The following is a 17377-nucleotide window of genomic DNA, read 5'->3' on the forward strand; positions in this document are numbered from 1 at the left end:
GGGAGCTTAAGGGTGGGTTATCAATAAAAACAATATTGATTAAAAACATTTAAGCTAAGACCTGAAGGGTGGATAGCAGTTTACATGAATATCACTTTCTCCAATCCCTATTCTTGTTTGATTAGAATAAGACTACTGTAGGTAGGAACTTGGCATCTTCAAGGATCTGAAAGAAAACAAGATTTCTTAGGAAGAGTGAAAGAATCATTACATTAAGTATGTAAACGTAATCCAAATCACATTGGATTTTGCAAGCTCTAGATGTTTATTCCAATGATACAACTTGTAAGCCGTAGAGCATGATGGTTTTATTTATAGCTTTCTTCTAACACTCCAGAAAGAAGGTAGAGAATGGCCTGGAAAGAATGAGAGGCCAGAGTTTATATAGGCAGGAGACTTATGGGCTCTGGAAATGACTTCTGACTCTGCCCTTTCAATCACCTTTTCTTCTCCACATTCTGTACTCTTTTGCCTACTTTTTCTTCTTCCTGGACTTCCTCTCTTCCTCTCTAAATTGTCCACTGGCTTTGGATTTCAGCTCTCAAGCTTATGCTATTCATTTTACTGCTTAGCAACCAAATGGGCTCTGAAAGACTGGCCTGGAAAGCTAAATACCACTTAAACTGTTGAAACATAAGTTGTATGCCAGGATGTTTGTCTGCAATAGTAAATACCTTCTGTTTGAAGGTTAGAGAACATTGTACTACAGGTCTTGGTTAAGCAGGTGCCCAATACTAGGTTATTGATAGGCAGTGGACTCTGCCTTGCCATAGAAACGGAAAAATAATAGATAGGTTCAACTCAAGGACAAAAGATAAAGAGTGTGTGTGTGTGTGTGTACACCCCTTAGGCCTCCTCCTTCTTTCAACTGAATTATAGCACTCAATCTCATGTCCATCAATTAATACCCACACCATGGGCTTTCTGACTTTATCCTCTCCTATTCTCCTTTTCTCCCTTTCTTATTTGTTGTTTGTTTCATAGCATTTCTCTTTTTAAGGAACAAGATGCTTTAACACTAACTAAATAATTTTGTTTTCAGCATGCAGATGGAAAAGGAATCTGTTTGGTAGCAGGGTACTTCCAAGCTCGCTATGTATGGAACTACCTACTTGGACTATATGAAAGCCTGACCTGTGCAAATGTTTACAATTGCAGACTGAAACACCACAGCCTACTATGATTTTGTTAAAGTAGCCTGTAGGCCCCATATGTTATTGCTGCCCTTCACCAAAAGTGTAGCCTAGCTCTTGTGTTGCAGTAACCATAGCTTGAATGGTTGTGATGCAAATTTCCATTTAATATAGATTTCCAAGACTTTAGTGATGTCCTACTTGTTTCAAGAAATATACATCTATAAAACTTTCTTTTCCTTCCACCTGGGAACCAAGGAGTAGGGTGACAGTGAGCATTCTGTTAGGTCTAGGCCCTCCACAATTCTGTCCTGCAGTTTCTTACTTTACAAGATGTCTTTCCTCTTCTCTGCTTTCATGCTTGATGGTAAGTCCCATGACCACAATGAGAAGGAAAATGAGTATACAAGCACAAAACAGCCTCTGCATTTTCCTGGAGCTTCTGAGGGATTTACAGTTGAGGTACTCAATTTCCAGGTGAGATATCCAGGTGACTCTTAATGCAGCAGGGTCCCCAGTTGCTCTGGGTAACTTGATATCTCTCTGTTCTTGCTCTACTTGTGTTCTGATCTTGCCTGAACCTGGAGCTGCTGCTGATTCCTCCTCTAGGTCCATGGCACTTCCATCACCCTTTTGGCAATGAAGTCTACACTACTCTTTTGTCTGAATATGCTTCTAAATTTTGGCCTTATTCCAGCTTGTTTCTTCCCTACCAGCTTCCCTTTGTGTTACATATCTTGTATCTGGCCTTTTTACTGTTCCACAGATACAGTTTCTTCTATTGAAGATTAGTGTCTCCTTAAAGAGTAAGGCAGCATATCATAGCCACACACTCCTAGGTAATGACGCTGGTCCATAGGAAGATTAATGCCTAACATATGGGGTTTTATATATGAAATAAGCCAACCAAGTGAAAATGTCTAGTAAGAAAATAGAGGGAAAAAATTATTTTTCATCCCTTATTTTGGGAACTGCTATGGGATTTCCATATATGATCTAATTTAAATCTCATGAGAACATGATTAGAAAGCTACAATTAGCCCCATTTTAATGATAAAGACATGAGGTTAACAGAATCTAGAGGTAGCTCATCCAAGGTCCCAAGGCTATAAATGTGTCTGATACAATGTTCCATCTCTTAACCATTACATTGTACTGTTTCTGCACTTATTAAAAATAGGAAAATGAAGAAATACTTGGAAAGGTAAAACCAGCCATTTTTACTTAAGAGAATCATGTAATTACAAGTGTTCAAAAGAGGCAATTTTGAACACTTGGCCTTCTGTATATGGTGTACTGGCTGTGGATTATCAAACAATTGGTTAAATAAGACAAGAGTAAAACTTCCTCTCAACAACTAAGATTCTATGATGCTGTATTTGGTAATGGTGATGTTTCACATGACAAATATTTATCCCTTTGCTGGATTGAGTAGGGCACAAGAAGCTAAATGGGGTTATAAATAATCAGCTTTATCTGTGATAAGTCTAGATTTAAAAACTAGATTTGTTTCTAAAGCTAAAATTTGGCCTCCTACTCCCTCACTACAAACCAATTTTTGAGATAACTGGCTGCTAGTAAAAGGTAGACATACTTTATTTGTTCAGGTGAATACATTAGAAAAATGACAAAATATTAGTTGGGCTTGCAGAAGGAAGCCACCAGGACTGACAGTCCAAGACAGAAAAAAGAAGAGAGAGAGATCAAAGAGCTTTAGAGCTTTAGATAAGCTTACCTTGTTTTTTCTACACATTTATTTTGTTTTGTTTTGTTTTGTTTTTTGTTTTTGGATAAAACACAATCCTTGAGAAGCAGAGTGTAGGAATGGAGAGATAAACTGGAAATATTCTCCCCTAGACTCCTCTCCGTAGCTCCCTTCCTCAATCAAAGAGAAACAAAATCCTTTTTATATGAAGTCATGGGCACAAGAAAGATGAAAAACAGTCCTGCTCCCAGGTAATTATAAAGATGTACTTTGTTGATGAGGCAGCAGAATAGAAGTCAAACTTATATCTCTAGTTAAATTGTTAGGGCTTGAATCCTGGCCTTGATAATTACTCTGTAACACTGAACAAGTCACTGTAACACTGAGCAAGTCATTTAATCTCTCTGTGTGTCAATTTGCTTAAACACAAAATGATAATTACAGGAAAGGATTTGGGAACATGATGACAACAGAAGCACATGTTTTGAATCTCTAAATTCTCAGAAATAAACATAACAGCTAGATATCAAATTTAAAACTCATGCCTAACACTTGCAACAAAGTAGGTAACAAGATATTACCACAATCCCAAAATACAAGCAGATGAGCATGATTAATACCAACATGGTAAGAACAGTATCATGTCAAGAATTGTTCAGAATAAACAACAGGGCATTTGATTAACCTAAGAACACATAGGAAAAAAAAGTTTGCTAGAAATACAGCTGACTTGAACTGAGAATAGCAGCTGAAACTGGTTGGGAATAGAAGAAAGTAGATAAAGATATGAAATAGATGATGTTAAGTAAAAACGATGTAGCCCTGAATTAGAATTAAAAGTATACATATTAACTCATGAGGTATTATCTCTGTCTAGCTACATATCTAACTATCTCCTCCAGCTCTATTCATGGAAATCACTAGAAACATTGAACAAGAAGCAATAAGCACTCTAACATTCACATTGTGGACTTGAAACACCATGTTCCATCAAAAGAAAAGCATTTTAAAGAATTGACTGATTCCAGGTCAGGCACATATTATCATATAAAATAGTGAGTATGCTACCAAAATCTATTAGGGTCGTGTTAAAAGAACTCACAGACTGTTTTGAACTCAAATTTATTAAACAAATATGGGAAAGTGAGCCTTAAAAAGGATTACAGTAGGGGCATTATGACAGCAAAATGTCATTATTGGCAGCTCCAAGCTCTCGTTCCCCCACAGAAAAATATTTTTTAAAAATTTAAAAAGTGGAATTTATCAGATCTATCCTTGTCAGAATGCTGGAAAACAGTCAAAGATATAGAGCAACTAAGAAAACAGTGAATCAAGAAAAGGGCAATTTAATAACACAAAACTTTGAGGAATTTTTTGGTAGCCCTTGGCATGCTCTCTCTAGTATGGTAATAACCTTGAAGAAGGAAACCTGCATTCCCAGTATAGGAGACTGATTTCAGGATATAAAGGGAGCAGAACAGATTTCATTCACAAGTTAGTGTATATGCCTGTTCTAACCTTCCTGGAGAATACTTGAAAGAGAGACACAAGATAATCATCTCTGTTTCCCTTAACTTAGAGGTCAGGCTGAAAAAGTGACAGGCTTTGCAAAAAAACATTCTGCAAGCTGCAATATCCAGGAGAAATCTGGAGCAAAATATTATGGAAAAAACATACAATAGTCCACCTAAGTGTATTCCACCCAAAAGAGGAGAGACTTTTGGGGAATCAGTACATTTAAAAGGACCTGTATAATCAGAAGAATCAACATCGTTAGAAAGACCATACTGCCACCCAAAAATCTATAGATTCAATGTGATTGCTATCAAAATAACAACATTTTTCAAAGAATTAGGAAAACAATTCTGAAATTTATATGGAATCAAAAAAGAGCTCGAATAGCCCAAACAATCCTAAGCACAAAGAACAAAGCTGAAGGCATCACATTACCTGACTTCAAATTATACTATAAGGCTATAGTGGCCAAAATGATGTGGCACTGATATAAAAATGGACACATAAACCTATGAAACAGAGTAGACAACCCAGAAATAAAGCCACATACCTACAGTCAACTGATATTTGACAAAGTCTACCAAAACATACACTGAGGAAAAGACACCCCATTCAAAAAATGATGCCAGGAAAATTGTATTGACACATTCAGAAAAATGAAACTGCCCCCCGTATCTTTTTACCATATACAAAAATGAACTCAAGGTGGATTAAAGACTTAAATATAATACCTGGAACTATAAAAATATTAGAAGAAAACCTAGGTAATACTCTTCTGGACATTAAACTTGGCAAATAATTCATGATTAAGACCTCAAAAGCAAATGAAACAAAACAAAAATAGGCAAATGTAACTTAATTAAACTAAAAAGCTTCTGCACAGCAAAGGAAATCATCAACAGAGTGAACAGACAAGTTGCAGAATTAGAGAAAATATTTGTAAACCATGCACCCATCAAAGCACTAATACCCAGAATCTACAGGGAACTCAAAATATCTCAACAACAACAACAAAAACACCCAAGGAACCCGATTAAAAAGAAGGCAAAGGACATGCAAAGACATTTTTCATAAGAAGAAATACAAATGGCCAAGAAGCATATGAAATAGTGCTCAACATCACTATTCATCAGAGAAGTGTAAATTAAAACCACAATGAAATACCACCTTCTACTATTCAGTATGACTGTTATTGAAAAGCCAAAAAATAACAGATGTTGGTGAGGATACAGAGGAAAGGGAACCTTTATACTCTATTGTTGGGAATGTAAATTACTACAAGCTCTATGGAAAACAGTATGGAAATTTCTCAAAGAACTAAGAATTGAACTACCATTTGATCTCACTACTAAAAAGACCCACTTCTCTTCATTTTTGTAGATTCGCTTTGTGCAGAAGCACTCCTTCCAAACAATAATCTCACTACTGGATATCCACTCAAAAGAAAAAATAATCATTACATATTAAATATATGGGCTGTTTAATGTTTATTGCAGCACTATTCATGATAGTAAAAATATAGAACTGATCTAATTGATCATTAATTAATGGTTGGATAAAGAAAATGTGATATATATATAATGAAATACTACTCAACCATAAAAAAAGAGTGATATGTCTTTTGCAGCAACATGGATGGAACCAAAGGTCATTATTTTAAGTGAAATAACTCAGGGACACAAAGGTAAATACCACATGTTCTCATTTATGAGTAGTAGCTAAATAATGTGTATAAACATGTATAGAAAGTGGAATAATAGGCATGGGAAACTTGGAAGAGTGGGAGGATGTTAAGAAAATGAGGGTTGAGAAATTACTTAATGGATACAATGTACACTGTTTGGATAATGGATATAGTAAAAGCCCAGACTTCACCATTAGGGAATATATCCATGTAATGAAACCACTCTTATCGCCACTAAATCTATAAAGAAAAATTCAAAATTAAAAAACATATATATAAATAACCCACATATACAGGGAAATTTAGAAAGCCACATGCATGCTGAGAAAGGACCTGAGATGATGCTATGCTATCAACTAAGACTGATCCTTAAGGTCAGCTCTATCATGGTTAAATATGGAAGGAGTGCTTTTGTACAAAGCAAATCTACAAAGACTAATAGAAGTGAGTCTTTTTAGTCTGTTTCTTGTTCTTTGGATCTTTTTAGCTCTTGGCATTCAAGGAACTATCTGTCAAATATTAAGGAAACACATACATAAGGAAGTAACTTACACATAGCAATAAATATAGAATTTACAAAATAGTTTGGGAAAGTCACTAAACAAAAGAACTGCTAGCCTTCCACAACAACAACAAAACAAAACAGTAAACCCTGGGTGACGGGGGATAATCTGATTTCCAGACTTACCACATTATAATATTCAAATGTTCATTGTTTAACCCCCATCCCCCCAAAATAAAATCAAAGGTATAAAAACAGACAGCAAAGTATGGCCTATTTAAAGAAACAAAATAAAGAAACTATACCTGAGGAAGTCTAGACATTGAACTTACTAGAAAATTGCTTTAAAACAACTGTCTTAAATATAGTCAAAGAACTAAAGGAAACATGGGCAAAGAACTAAAGAAAATAGGAGAGACAATATATAAACAAAGTGAAAATATAATAAAGGGATAGAAATTATGAAAAAAAATCTGGAGCCAAAAATTGTAAAAACTAAAATTCATGAGAATGGTTCAACAGCAAACTGGAGCAGACAGAAGAAAGAATAAGTGAACTTGATGATAGTACAATTAAAATTATTGACTCCAATGAGAAAGATAAAAGAACAAAGTAATGTGAACCAAACTTAAAGAGTCCTGTGGAACACCATCAAGTGGGGCAACACATACATTTTAGAAGTCCCAGAAGGAGAAGAGAGAAAGACAGGAATAAATAATATTATGCATAAATAACAGCTAAAAATTTCCCAAATTTCATGAAAGATATGAATCTATAAAGTTAAGGTAAATGAACTTCAAGTAGTGTGAGCTCAAAGAGACCCACATTACCATATTATAATCAAACTGGTGAAAGGCAGAGATAAAGAGAGAATCATAAATACAGCAGGAGAGAAGTGAAACATCACATAGGAGGGATTACCAACATGATAAGCACCATATTTCTCACGTAAAACTGTGGAAGCCCCCCAAAACAACTGTCAACCAAGAATTCTATAACTGTCAAAACTATCCTTCAAAAACAAAAGAGAAATGGAGACTTTCCCTGATTTTAAAAGCTTGAAGTAACTTCATACCACTAGAAAAACTCTAAAAGGAATACCAAAGGGATTCCTCCAGCAGGATACACTACAACTCAACAACAACACAGCAACAACAACAACAACAATTCTCTATTCAAAAACGGGCAAATTATTTGAGTAGACATTTCTCCAAAGAAGATATATGACTGGCCAATAAGGACATGAAAAGATGCCTAAGAACACTAATCATTATTAAAACGCAAATCAAAACCAAAATGTAATACAAGTTCATACCCATTAGAGTGGTTATTACCCAAAACAAAACAAAAAATGTCAAATATTGGCAGGATGTCGAAAAACTGAAACTCTTGTGCATTGTTGATGGGAATGTGCAATTGTGCAGCTACTGTGGGAAACATTATGGTGGTTCCTCAAAAAATTGAGCATAGAATTATCTTATGATCCAGTGACTCTACATTTAGGTATATATACAAAAGATTTAAAAGCAGGGACTTGGACAAATATTTATACACCAATGTTCATGTTCATAGCAGCATTATTCACAATAGCCAAAATCTGGAAACAGCCTGAGTATCTATTGATGGATGAATGTATTTTTTTAAATGTGGCATATACACACAATATAATATTATTTTGTCTAAAAAATAAATTATAATATACACTGCAATATGGGTGAACATAAACCTTCAACACATTATGTTAAATGAAATTAGGCAGGCACAAAAAGACAAATATTGTATAATTCCACTTATACCAAGGGAAGAGAGAGACCCTCTCATATTGTTTTATATTGTTTTATATTCAGAAAAGGAAAGAGAAGCGAAACTAAAGGCAGGTAGCCCGGTGCCTAGGAACCAGACCCGAAACCAGGCCTGGGCCTGCCTGACCTAAGCCTGGTAGTTAAAATTTGACCCCTGACCTAGCAACTGATGTTATCTATAGATTCCATACACTGTATGGAAGGACATTGTGAAACCTCTCATTCTGTTCTGTTTCACTCTGACCACCAGTGCTCACAGCCCCTGTCATGTACCACCTGGCTTGCTCAATCGATCACGACCCACTCATGCGGATCCCCTTAGAGTTGTGAGCCCTTAAAAGGGACAGAAGTTGAGCACCTGAAGAGCTCAGATTTTAAGACGCTAGCCTGCCGATGCTCCCAGCTGATGAAAGCCACTCCCTTTACTATCTCGGTGTCTGAGGGGTTTTGTCCATGGCTCGTGCTTCTACAATATGAGTTTCCTAGAATATTCAATTCACAGAGACATAAAGGAGAACAGTGGTTACCAGCAATTGTTGGCAGTGGGGAATAGGGAATTATTTAATGGGTACAGATTTTCAGTTTGGGGTAATGACAGTTCTGGAGATGGATAGTGGTGACAGTCACACAACAATGTAAATGTTCTTAATATCACCAAATTGTACACTTGAAAATAGTTAAAATGGTTGGTTTTATGTTATATGTATTCTACCAAAATAAAAATTTTAAGATACATAGACAGATTGATACATAATAGATAGACACATAGATAGATAGATAGATAGATAGATAGATAGATAGATAGATAGATAGATAGACAGACAATAGACAGCAGAAGATAAATAAGAGTGTATGATAGAAATGACAAGTAAGCCAAGGGTCAGAAAGTTCAAGTCCACATTTGAGAACATTCAGGAAAGCACTTCAAAATGATGTATGTGTAACCAAGTTTATACCCTATTCTTTCCTACTTTCTTATTAAATTTTCTATGAATATATAGAAAAAGTGAAAAAATTAATAATAATGAAAAAACACTGAAAATGAATATCAGAGTTTGGAAGGAAGGTCTACTAAATAAAAGATCCAAGGAATTGAACTAAAGTTAACAAACAGTGGCTGAAACGTGGGTTTCTACTTAAAACAGCAAACTCAGGCTTAAAGATGATAAGGTGCTTTGAGTTACACAATAAGCACTGAAACAAATATCCAAGGTCTGTTAGGATATATATATCTAGTCCTCTACTACTCAAGTACCAATCTTGAGTAAGGCAAAATATGATACACAGGCCACACACCTAGTACCTCCCTTGGCAGTATGGTTTTCAAAACTACAATGATGTGCATCCAATCAGAAATATGAAGAGCAAAGGTAGTAGTGAAGACTTGTAGATACAATTTTTCATTTTTATGTTTGTGTTTTTCCTATCCCAGTGTCAGAAGAAGTAGTAGAAAATTGCAGAGCTGCACAGTGTAAATATATCTGTTACTTCAGAAGTTGAGTTAGGAAACAGCCACACAAATCTTTCTCCCGGTTTAAAGTCCAAGGATAGGGATGCCATGTTTTTTTTCTTTCGTGTGCATTAGTTTGTTTATTTTAACTACTATAAAAATGAGAAAATATTGTGAAATGGTTCTATGAAGTGGTATACCTATCTCTCAATTGTAGTAACTGCTTCTGAGCCAGGTATTGGCTCTTTTAGAAGAGAGTTTCAGTTTTGTTTATTGGTATTTATGATTCAGACTATCTGGCAGTCTTCTCCCAGTGGCCAGTAAGTAGGTCCAAGGAGAGAAAAGAGAAAACATTTACAAGGAGCCCATGGAAAAGTGCTAAAAATTCTCTATGCTTTGATTCTTCAATACAATTTTAAGAAGAAACAGTCTTTTAGGCTCAAGCTTATGGCCTCACAGAAAAAACATTTAATGAGCCAGGCATGGTGGCATGTACCTGTAGTGCTGGCTACTTAGGAAACTGAGGCAGAAGCATCACCTGAGCCCAGGAGTTTGAGGCTGTAGTCTCCTATGACTGTGCTTGTGAATAGCCACTGCACTCCAGCCTAGACGACATACTGAGACCCTGTCTCTTAAAAAAAAATGTTTCAGTATAATTTAAAAACAGAGAAACAGAAAGATATAGATAACAAACACAATGCAAGGAGATGCAAATGCACCAATGGTTAAAAAGAACAGAAATCCAAACAAACAAAAACTGACATAAATATGTGATATGAAGAAAATCTAATATTGTGTCTTTACCCTGCATTCTTCAAAATTAAGAATGAGTAAAAAACAAAAAAAGTATAAATTAGTAAATAAGCACGGAAAATGGAAATTGAAACTATAAAGTTTAGGTGTCCTAAAGAGGGAACAAAACCATTTGAAATGAATAACTAAACATCAGAAATAAAATTCTCTGGATCTAAGGAAACAATGCTTAAGAATAGGAAGAAAAATGTCAACTTTTGTTCTGGATGAATTAATAGAAAATTAGGCCTGTATGTAGACACGAACTAGTAAAATATTGGATTTGAATATGCATAAAACATCCTAATATATTCGAGCAAATAAATTTGGGTTACTCTTCCAGATATACCAACCTGATTTTTACTCCCTTCTTAAAATAATGGCATAAGAAGATACATATTTTAACAAAAAGGTATATTTTCAAACTATTACCTTTCACCATTCTATGTTGTTGCCCCAAAACAGAACACATTAACTAAAGTACACACAAATCTGCTGTGAAAATTGGGCCAATATGCCTCATAGATGGCACAAATAACAAGAAATTTATCTTTGAAATAAAAATTGAGCTTTCATCTACTCAAACCTTTGCCCTGAAAAAACAGTGTGGGATCACAAGCATTATTCTGATCTTAGAAAAACCACTAATAACTTCAATAATAGGAAGATGTGAGTTTTGGTATTTTATAAGATGGAGGACATGTTGCTGGGACCTTTTTAGCCTTACACAACCTTATTAGAAACAGCTACACCAAGAACTTTAAGGACAAATATGGCCACAACAAATATAAATCATTTGGTATCTCCCTAGAATAACTGTTTCTTGACATACTAGATAACTTCCCTAACCTGTAGAACTGTTTCTATTTCCCGTTTTGTTTCTTTGCTTTACGATCTTCTTTAACTTTATCCTCACTATTGTATTATGAAAGAATTCAAGTAATCAGAAAAGATTAAAGAATTTTGCAGTGCACCATTGTATATCTGCCTAAATTATACAATCACCATTTTACTATTACTTCTTTAATTTTCAAATTTAAGGTATATTTTAAATATAGTAAAATGTATCCTTTTTGGCATTAGTTATGCCAGCTTTGTCAAACACCTTCAGTTGTATATTACTCACCACAATCAAGAAAGAGAACTTTATTTTATCCTTTAAATTCCCCCATACCCATTTGTATTCTATCCCCATCCCCCCACTCCCAGACCCTAGCAATCGTTGGTCTGTTTTCTATCCTGAGTGTTACCAAATTTAACAAATAAAAATACATGTTTTTGAGAATACTTATACTATTTTAAATAATTTATCTGAAGCTTTTCTGTACTTATCATTTTGGTGCCCTATTAAAAAAAAACATGCAGCCAAACCCAAACTTCAAATACATTCGTTCCTGTATTTTCTTCCATAAGATTTATTGTATTCTATTTTACTATTAGGGCTATAGTCCAATTTTAATTTTGCATTAGACATGAGATTTATGTTAAGGTTCCTTTTTTTCTTTTTTTGAATAGAAATGTTTAATTGTTTTGGCCTATTTTCTTTAAAATATTATTGTTTCTACATTTAACTGCCTTTGTGCCCTTGTCAGAAATCAAATGGTCATATCTCTGTGGGTCTAATTCTAATCTCTCTGTTCTGTTCCATTGATCTTTTTTTTTTTTTTATCAATGCCACACTGTTTCAATTACTTCAGCTTTAGAAAAAGTTTTGAAATTACTTATTGTTCAAAATATTTTGGCTATTCTAATACCTTTGCCTTTTCATATGAATTGTAGAGTTAGTATTTTTTAAATTTTTGAGCAGAGATCCTGTAGGGAGTTTGATTGACATTAACTTGACTCTGTAGATTTATTTAGGGAAGAGTTTACATCTTCATCACAATGAGTCTTTGAGTTAATGAATAAAGTATATCTCCTCATTTATTGGGTCTTTAGAATCATTTTTAATATATCAGCAATAACACACATATGAAAATTAGATATATTACCAACTATACAAAATAAAATAATTATTAGAGAATAATATGAACAGTTGTACACCAAAAATTAAGTAGACTAGATGAAATAGAAAACTTAGAAATGCAGAGCTTACCTAAACTGGCTCAATAAAAAGCAGAAAAACTCAACAGGTCTTTAACAATATATATACTGAATCAGTAATAAAAAATCTGTGAAAAATTTAAAAAACAAATAACACAAATTCTTCTCAAACTCTTGCAAAACATAGAGCAGAAACCATGTCCTAACTCATTATATGAGGCTAGGCTTGCCTTGATTCCAAAGCCAGAAAAAGATATCAGAACAAAATAAATTTACAGACAAATATTTCTTATGAGGTTAAATGCAAAAATTATCAAGAAAATACCAAGAAACGGATTCCAACATCATATTTAAAGGATTATACACCATTACCAAATGGGATTTAACACAGGAATACAAGGGTGGTTCAACATAAGTAAATCAATCAATGTAATATACTACATTAATAGAACAAAAGATTAAAAAAATGATCTTCTCCTTGGTGCACAAAAGGCATTTGACGCAATCCAATACACTATCAAGACAAAAGCACACATAAACTAGGATGTGGGTAGTGATGATGGTTATGCAGCATTGTGAATATAATTAGTGCCACTGAATTGAATTGTACACATGAAATGATTAAAATTACATAACTTATGATGTCACAACTGAAAATTTAAAACAAATATTACAATGAATTAAAATGATTTATGCATTAAATCCATGAGTACATATTTATATTCAAAGATAAGTGAATTGTTCAACTTTGGAGCTTCACCCTTATTTTATGTTGAAATAGGTAAATAAAGGAAAAGATGAAGCATTTATCCTGCCACTTCTATATGAATTTTACCCCTCCATAATCAATTAGGAGATGAACTGATGCATCTATTTATAAGTAAACAAGTGATAGTAGAATTAGAACTTTTGCCATTTTCAATCGTAGTGAATTACTCAGTCTAGACAGTCTGCATTAGTAGCTGTTAACATCACAAATAGAGAACCAAATATCATGTTCTTTATGATTAAAAAACACAACACCACCTACGGTTTTGCTACAAAGATCAAAACTGAGTCTAACCTGAGCTACACTTCAGGTCCAGCCTCCAATTTGCAGAAAAGACTAAAGACAGAAAAATGTGCTTAATTACATCATGAGTATACAATATATTCTTTGGATTCTCCACAAAATAAGTTTTAATAAAAGCAAAGGTTTAAAGGAAAAATATACCGATTAAACAAAATTTATAAAATGTTTCATAAAAATTGATAACTAAATATAAGGAAGCTGCTACTATAAAAACAAGATAGGTGTTATTCTAGAGAGAGAGGGGAGAAGTTTTTGAATGGATAGCAAAATTGGAAGGACTTATGGGGTTGGTGGTATGATTCTGTTTCCTAACTTGGGTTGGATACACAGGAGTTTGACTTATAATAAGTCACTATGCTATATATACCTTCAGTGCATTTTCATAATTCATTTCATTTTGCAATAACATATTACAAATAACTTATTTACAGAGAGAAATGTATTCACAACATTTTTGAAGTGGCAATATTAATGGTACTACCTTAAGGGAGGAAGTTGTAAGAGTTAAGTGAGAGTATTTATAAAGCACTTTGATATGACTGGCATGTTTAAAATTCTATTTTTAAATTCTACTATTATGGCACATCTTATTTATTATTCCAAAACTAACAGTTAAGTTGATACATAGTTATATTGCCAATTTAAACACATTTGCTACCTCATAATTAGCACAACCATAGAGGTAATACGTTCATCCTTATATAGGGACATGACTAGCTTTTGCCCAAATATGGGCAAAATATGTACTGTTAAACTGCAGTCATATACCACTTAATGATGGGGATATGTTCTAAGATATCTTTCCTTAGGCAATTTAGTTGTTGTGTAAATATCAGTGTAAATTTTACAACCTAGATGGTATAGCCTACTCCACACCTAGGCTATATAATATAGCCAATTGCTCCTAGGCTAAAAAATAGTACAACATGTTACTGTTCTGAATATGGTAGGCAATTATAATGCAATAGTGAATGTTTGTGTATTTAAAAACATCTAAACATAGAAAAGTACAGAAAAATATGCAATAAAAGGTTTAAAAAGTACACCTGTATAGAACACTTACTGTATAATAGAGCTTGCAGGATTGGTAGCTGCTCTAGGTGAGTCGTTGAGTGGTTAGTGAATTTGTGAAGGCCTACACTGTACACTTAGGCTACACTAAATCTATAAAAGAATATTTTGCTTCCTTCAATCTTAGGTTAATTGTAACTTTTCCCCTTTAGACAAGGTTTTACCCTGTCATCCAGGCTGGAGTGCAGTAGTGTGATCGTGGCTTACAGCAGCCTCTACTTCCCAGGTTCAAGTGATTCTCCCACCTCACCCACAGGAGTAGCTGGAACTACAGTCCCAAACCACTATGACCAGCTAATTTTTAATTTTTTTTGTGGAGACAAGGTTTCACTATGTTTCCCAGGCTGGTCTCGAACTCCTGAACTCAAGCCATTCGCCTGCCTCAGCCTCCCAAAGTGCTGGGATAAGAGGTATGAGCCACTTTGCCCAGCCTATAAACTTTTTAACTCTTTTATATTAACAATTAACTAAAATACAAACACATTATACACCTGTACAAAATACTTTCTTTCATTAATCTTATTTTATAAGCTTTTTCTATTTTTAGTTTTTTTTTTTTTGACTTTCTAAAATTTTTGTTAAAGTAAGACATAAACACACATTAGCCAAGGCCTATACAGAGTCAGGATCATCAGTATTATTGTCTTCCACCTCCACATCTTGTCCCACTGGAAGGTCTTCAAGGGCCATAACACACATGGAGCTGTCATCTCCTATGACAGCAGTGCTTTCTTCTGGAATAACTCCTGAAGGACCTGCCTGAGGCTGTTTTACAGTTAACTCTTTTTTAAAAAAATAAGTAGGAGGAGTACACTCTAAAATAATGTTTAAACTTATAGTAAATGCAGGCTGGGCACTGTGGCTGACGCCTGTAATCCCAGCACTTTGGGAGGCCAAGGCAGGCGGATCATTTGAGGTCAGGAGTTCAAGACTAGCCTAGGCAACATGCAAAAACCCCATCTCTACTAAAAGTGCAAAAATTAGCTGGGCATGGTAGCTAATACCTGTAGTCCCAGCTACTTGGGAGGCTGAGGCAGAAGAATCATTTGAACCTGGGAGGTGAACAGGTTCAAACTTTTCAGTGAGCAGAGATTGAACCACTGCACTCCAGCCTGGGTGACAGAGCAAGACTCTGTCTCAAAAAAAACAAAATATAGTAAATACATAAACCAGTAACATAATTATTTATTATCATTATCAAGTATTAATATTATGTACTATACATACTTATATAATATGTGCTCTATTTTTATACAACTGGCAGCATGGTAGGTTTGTTTACATCATCATCACCACTTGTGAGTAACGCGTTGTGCTACAACTTTAAGACAACTATGACTGACATCACTAGGCAATAAGAATTTTTAAGCCCCATCATAATCCTAATGGGATCACTGTGGTATATGCCATCTGTCATTGACGCCTCGTTGTGCAGCATATGTCTGTATCTGTTTTGCGATAATAATGGTGAGTTAGGACAGCAATGCAAGATGGCAGCCACCACGGGCTCAGACTATTTATGAAAACCAAATATACAGCCTTAAAATAAAATATGGACCTAAATCATTCCCTTTTGTAAAATTTGTAACAAAATTTAACATGAATGGAGTCAATAGTTCTTTTTTTAAATTGCAATAGGTTTTTGCAAAACAGGTGGTGTTTGGTTACATGAATAAGTTCTTTAGTGGTGATTTCTGAGATTTTGGTGCACCCATCACCTGAGCAGTGTACACTCTACCCAATATGTAATATTTTGTCCCTCACCTCACTCCCACCCTTTCCTCGAAGTCCCCAAAATCCACTGTATTATTCTTTTGCCTTTGATCCTCATAGCTTAGCTCCCACTTATGAGTGACAACATACGATGTTTGATTTTCCATTCCTGAGTCACTTCACTTAGAATAATGGTCTCCAATTCCATCAAGTTTGCTGAAAATGCTATTATTTTGTTCTTTTCATGACTGAGATATATATATATCTCACAATAAATTGTTCTAATGGAGTAGTGAACCCAAGAGCCATATCAATGCTATCAAAATGGCAAAATTCATGTCGTATTAAAGTTTTCCTGCAAGAGCCTTGGCACCTAATGATGTCTAAAAAAATTATGAAACTCCCTCAGCCGACTGAAGGTCAGTGTTATAGCAATTAATCAAAAATAAAAGAACACAGGCCTTCCTCCTTCCCCCCACCATTCAATTAAGGAAGTCTTCATTTTCCACAGTAGTAAATTTTCTAGATATGTCTTGTAGACCTCAAAGTTCAGGAAAGGAAATTCCTATTCAAAGGAAATTTACCTGAAGATACTATAAGTGACACTAAGTTTTTGTCCATTTCAAATACGTAAGTTGTCTTATAACAAATCATCTCATCAAGTGTAACTACTGTCCACGTAGTTGAACTTCTGGAATGAATACAATATATTTGAATTGTTCCCGCCATAACTAGCGGGACACATCTAACTTAACCGTGAAAAGATATATTACACAATCATGTTGTTGTTAATTACATGGCCTGAGATCTCTGCCTTTTCTTGCTAGCCCTCACCTTCCCTGCAACAGCCCTCTAGCCTGCGGCCTTGTTAGATTAGATGTGAAGGTTTCAGGTC

The 17377-nt window shown here is 34.7% G+C and overlaps 1 pseudogene; it reads left to right on the plus strand.

Annotated features, from left to right (window-relative positions):
* The first annotated feature begins 1466 nt into the window (after positions 1 to 1466).
* LOC111535963 lies at positions 1467 to 16921 on the plus strand (annotated as a pseudogene).
* Positions 16922 to 17377: the final 456 nt, after the last annotated feature.

The sequence above is a fragment of the Piliocolobus tephrosceles genome, chromosome 12, assembly GCF_002776525.5.
Source record: "Piliocolobus tephrosceles isolate RC106 chromosome 12, ASM277652v3, whole genome shotgun sequence".
Classification (NCBI taxonomy): Eukaryota; Metazoa; Chordata; class Mammalia; order Primates; family Cercopithecidae; genus Piliocolobus; species Piliocolobus tephrosceles.